The sequence below is a fragment of the Mytilus californianus genome, unplaced genomic scaffold, assembly GCF_021869535.1.
Source record: "Mytilus californianus isolate M0D057914Y unplaced genomic scaffold, xbMytCali1.0.p SCAF_10, whole genome shotgun sequence".
In the NCBI taxonomy this organism is placed as follows: Eukaryota; Metazoa; Mollusca; class Bivalvia; order Mytilida; family Mytilidae; genus Mytilus; species Mytilus californianus.
The window spans coordinates 401337-407415 of NW_026262582.1; the positions used below are offsets into that span (position 1 = coordinate 401337).

Below are 6079 nucleotides of genomic sequence, written 5' to 3' on the forward strand. Positions count from 1 at the left end.
TTGTCAATAAGTGTTTCCAAGTTCCTCAGATCAACAGAATCCATTCTTCTGCTTCAGTTGATTTCTAAATTAATAAGCACGCTTTGTCTACAAATAGAAAATAAAATTTCATTCAAAACATAAACTAAAATTCACAAAATAATATATATAATGTTGATGTCAGAAGATATTTACATTTTATCCATATATGGGGTAACCAGGAGACAGAGGCTAAAGAAATTCTTCATATAAAGCAGTTCAGAATTGTATTAAATCTTATGACATCTTAAGTATGAAATGCCACCATTGTACTTACATTTTACTTCAGATTTGTTTAAAATAAACATGTCAATTTTTTCAGGAACTATGGATTAAAAATTTTCATTTAACCAAAGATTTGATGGATAAGGACAATATGCCTTCAAAATAGTTTAACCCTGCCACACTCTGTATGTGCCTGTAATTCAGTGGTTAATGTTTGTTGCTGTGTTACGTATTTGTTTTGTTCATTATTTTGGACATGAATTAGGCAGTTTTTTTTCTCGATTGAATTTTTTTACAATTTTCATTTTTTGGCCCATTTATATCTGACTATGTGGTAAGGGTTTTACTCATTTTTGAAGGCAGAATTGTGACCTATAGCTGTTAATTTATATGTCATTTGGTTTCTTGTGGAGAGTTTTCAAAATTGCAATCATACCACATCTTCATATTTTTATATCTGTAATTAGGTATTGTATTATTATAGAAGCAATAAACTAGAACCGTTCATTATCTTTAATGTTACCTTGAAACAAGGATTTAATGTAACCGTCAACATACATACCTTAAAGTTGGTATTATTTTACATCCAGGTCCTACTTTCCTTCGATTTTCCTTCACTAAATCATTTACGTGTTTTCAAAATATCCAGGATAACTGAAAAAAAATTGAATCCATCAACTGTGATAGTTTTAAACACTTATTGAAGGCCATATGTTGACCAATAGTTGTTAACTTATATATCTTTTAGTCTCTGGTGGAGTCAGTTGTCTCATTGGCAATTATACCACATCTTATTTTGATATCTATACATGTATATGGAATTTAGTCAATTAATCAACATCTAATCATAGCAGTTAATACAGATAAATTAGATACAATATTGCTAAAGTGACATATAGGTCCAATGGGCCAGGTGTAAATATCAAATTGCTATGTATATACATGTAATTGTTTAGATGTATGTTATGATACACATGTCACTATAATAAATAATAACTTATAACTTACTTATACATAACATTTTATCTAATAAATATACATGTATATTATCATGGCATAATAATACTTCTTAATTTACTAGGCTAATTCTCGTGAATTTTTATAGTTTTTTATTTTTAGTTTATGCATGATTTTTTTTTCAACCTATGAATTCTTATTTGTAATACATATTTTGGTCATAACTGTAAATTGTGACCTGTGGAGCAGGAACTGTGTACCCTTCCTATTCTTTCAGGAGCACCATTGTTAAAATTCTCCATTTTGTTGGGTTGATATTAGGGGTCATCCATAATTGTCAACAATTTTCCAAAGTGTACAAAACAAACACTTTTAGAGACCCCCCTTCCCTCCCTTAAAAAGTGTACATCAACCATTTTCAGATTTCAAGACAAGATTCAATCATTCTTAAAAAAATTAAGATGCTGTCTATTATAGTTTAGTTTAATATAGAAATTTGTATTGAAAATAACTGAAACATATCTGACTGTTTTATTTGATAAAAAAAAGTGTACTTTAAAAATGTTGATTTTTTACCCCCCTCCCCCCCCCCCAAGTGTACGTTTTGTACACATTGGAAAATGGTTGACAATTATGGATGACCCTTTACTCAATCTGGTTTTCTAGTTAGTGTCAGATTGCTCCCTTAGAAATTTATCCCTTTTCTACACTAAAACAGAATATCAATGAATATTTTTGGTGCTCCATGTTAATTATCTTGTGGACTTACGTAATACTATATCCAGACGTGAATTTATACATCAAAATCATAACTACTCAAATGAAATGACTAGACATCTACTATATGTACCTTATGCATATTTACCTTGTCTTTTGAATGTTAAAGCTTCATGCAGATCCGGTTGTGATGTTCCTCATCTGGGAGATTAATCAGTATATAATCATTCTTCCTTTTTACAAGGATAGGTTGTTGGCATATCTCTCAATCCCAAACTTGGAGAACCAGAGAATCTTTACTCAAGCTTTATTTCCTTTAGATCAATTGCAGACCAAGGCTGACGAGTCAAATCTACCAAAAATTTCATATCAGAGTTTTCTTCTCCTAGACATCCTTTCAAGGCTGATGACCATCATTCAGCCGGCTATTTAACCCATAACTGGGGCAAGGTTGATGAATGCTAGGGATGTCCGCTCGTCGATCGGCCTACACACTTCATCTCTAGGGTCCTTGCTACTCCGAGATCCTCTACAGTTAAGCCTAGGACACTAGATCCTAGTTACCATGTGCTGTCACGGGGAGGCACTGTAGAAGTCTTGTTAGTGTAGAGGCTATGTACTGGAAGGAAAGACTTACGCACTCAGCTTTCTTTTCACCTATGAATATAAGCTATCCAGCGGCAGTGTAAGAGTCTATGACTCCCAACCACACTAGACGCATACACAAACCTGTGGTACCACCACCAGCACACAAAAAAAAAGGGGTCATTATTTCAAATTTAGAAAAAAGAAGGTTATTTATTTAAATTTAGAAAAAGAAATGGTTATTTATTCAAATTTAAAAAAAGAAATGGTTATTTATTCAAATTTAATAAAAACGAAGGTTTATTTATTTATAATTTTAAAAAAGGAAGGATTATTTATTTAAATTTTGAAAAAGGAAGGTTTATTTATTTAGATTTAGAAAAAGGAATGGTTATTTATATAAAAACTATAAAAGGAATTATTTATTTAAAATCCAGAAAAGAAAGTGTTATTTATTTTAATCCAGAAAAGAAAGTGTAATTTATTTAAATTCAGAAAAGAAAGAATTATTTATTTAAAATCCAGAAAAGAAAGTGTTATTTATTTTAATCCAGAAAAGAAAGTGTTATTTATTTAAATTCAGAAAAGAAAGTGTTATTTATTTAAAATCCAGAAAAGAAAGTGTTATTTATTTAAATTCAGAAAAGAAAGTGTTATTTATTTAAATTCAGAAAAGAAAGTGTTATTTATTTAAAATCCAGAAAAGAAAGTGTTATTTATTTAAATTCAGAAAAGAAAGTGTTATTTATTTAAATTCAGAAAAGAAAGTGTTATTTATTTAAAATCCAGAAAAGAAAGTGTTATTTATTTAAATTCAGAAAAGGGAAGTGTTCATTATTTTGAAATTTATAATGCATTTCATCCAAAAGTACAGGGTTATTTGTACTTCACAAACTTTAAAGCAACTAAACAGTATCAGAACAGTGTGAATACAACAGCAACACATTACTTACTTCCCCTCCTTACCCAGCAACTTCTTCATCTCTATTACACCAGGCCATGGGGTAGCCCTCCCCGACCTCCAAGCCCTTAAATACACTGGACTCTCATGGGTTAACCCTCCCCGACCCCAAGCCCTTAAAAACAAGTCCCTGGATTCCCATGGGGTAACCCTCCCTGACCCCAAAACCCTTAAAAACAAGTCCCTGGACTCCCATGGGGTAACCCTCCCCGACCCCAAACCCTTAAAAAAAAGTCCCTCGACTCCCATGTGGTAGCCCTCCCCGACCCCCAATCCCTTAAAACAAGTTCCTGGACTCCCATGGGGTAACCCTTCCCGACCCCCATCCCTTAAAAACAAGTCCCTGGACTCTCATGGGGTAACCCTCCCTGACCCCAATCCCTTAAAAACAAGTCCCTGGACTCCCATGGGGTAACCCTCCCCGACCCCCATCCCTTAAAAACAAGATCCTGGACTCCCATGGGGTAATCCTCCCTGACCCCCAATCCCATAAAAACAAGTCCCTGGACTCCCATGGGGTAACCCTCCCTGACCCCCAAGCCCTTAAAAACAAGTCCCTGGACCCCCATGGGATAATCCTCCCCGATCCCCATGCCCTTAAAAATAAGTCCCTGGACTTGTTTTGGGTTAACTATCCCCTATCCCCTTGCCCTTAAATACAAGTGCCTGGAGTCTCACTCTCCCTTTCATCAGACCCCTAGGCTTCTCCTCCAAGACCTCTGAGCTCTTAAATTCCAGTTCCTGGACGTTGCCTCATTCCACCCAACCTGCTCCAAAGCTGAGTCCCATGTCAACTATATATAAAGCTGTTGCTATGTGGGGCGAGGGTATAATTAAAGAAAACGAAGAAGAAAACATCAGCAAGCCAGTACAAACTTAACCTTTTATTCTATCCATACAGTGTTAATGGTTGTGGGTGTCATGCTAAGTGAACGGGCTTGGGTATTGTGATTGGGTATCGTGATTGGGTATTGTGATTGGGTATTGTGATTGGGTATCGTGATTGGGAATCGTGATTAGGTATCGTGATGGGGTATAGTGATTGGGTTTTGTGATTGGGTATCGTGATTGGGTATCGTGATTGGGTTTTGTGATTGGGTTTCATGTCTAGTTTATAGGTAATGTTCTACTGACTTGCTAGTATTCAATTTTAAACATTTTAAAAAAAAGTAAGCAATGTATTCATGTTGCAATCATACCCTTTAATAATGCAGTATTGTTAAATTCAAGTTGTTGGAAGTCCAAATCTCAGTGAAACACTGAAAAATAAAATTTTCAAACTAATTTAGTTATTGTGAGCTAAATTTTGATATCTAAATTTAGGAAATGGAATGGTTATTTATTCAAATTTGGAAAAAATGAACAGTTATTTATTTTAATTCAGAAAAAGATAATTACTTAGTTATGTCTTTAAAAAAGCATTTTTACTCTTTATCAACAATTACATGGATATATTTTAATGCTTCTTTAATAAATTTTAGTGATTTGATTGAAATTTAATAAAAAAAAAATTAAAAATTGCCAAATTTTGTTTGAAATCTAACAAATTTTGTTTTTATCGTTAAAATTAAATAAATTTTGGAGACTTTGTTTAAAATTTAATAAATTTTGATGTTTTTATTCAAAATATTTAAAAGGAAAGTTCCCGTGAAAATAATGTATCCATTACTTCCATCACGACATAATTCAATTCCGCCTTCCCATGAAAATAATGTATCCATTACTTCATCACGACATAATTCAATTCCGCCTTCCCATGAAAATAATGTATCCATTACTTCATCACGATATAATTCAATTCCGCCTTCCCATGAAAATAATGTATCCATTACTTCATCACGATATAATTCAATTCCGCCTTCCCATGAAAATAATGTATCCATTACTTCATCACGATATAATTCAATTCCACCTTCCCATGAAAATAATGTATCCATTACTTCATCACGATATAATTCAATTCCGCCTTCCCATGAAAATAATGTATCCATTACTTCATCACGATTTCATCAAAATCCTGATGATGTTCTGTGTTTCTCAACCACTATCCAGTCTATCAGAAACATTCTGAAATTAAACTGAAGAAAGGATTAAAATACCTGAAAAAAAACTATTAATTATTATACATATTTATTACAGTTTTTTTTTTTTTTTTTTTTTTTTATATAAAAGTAGAATGTTTGTCACCACCAAATTATCAGAGACCATCTTTCCAACACATTACTTCAAATTAAAATTAAATGTATTGCAGGTTACTTTTGATATTAATTAACAAACATGAAATAATAAAAACAAATTTTATGTTATTTTTTATCACAAATCTGCAATGTTTTGTGTTTGAATCAGTCCCAATAAAATATCTCTATGAAATGTTACTTTCAGCTTTCAGGGAAAAAAACTACTGACCAAAATATTAAAAAGGTATAGACTTTTGCATAAAATACCAAGTAATATGAGGAAACCAATCGTATGCAGGAAAAGCTCAGTTGTAGTGACTTTTATTCTCAGTATTACTAGTGACAGATAAGTACTGAAACTTGTACTAACAAGAGATCTAAACACCTCTACAACTATAACCTCCACTGGACAATTGTAAGTTCTAAAATAAAACAAGTA

At 32.6% G+C, this 6079-nt stretch overlaps 1 long non-coding RNA gene across 1 annotated transcript; it reads right to left on the reverse strand.

The window, feature by feature from the left end:
- On the reverse strand, positions 1-2646 carry LOC127717436 (uncharacterized). Its single transcript, XR_007989177.1, has 3 exons — positions 2066-2646; positions 806-897; positions 1-87 (listed from the first exon to the last, which is right to left on the reverse strand). It is a non-coding gene; the product is annotated as an uncharacterized LOC127717436 (long non-coding RNA).
- Positions 2647-6079: the final 3433 nt, after the last annotated feature.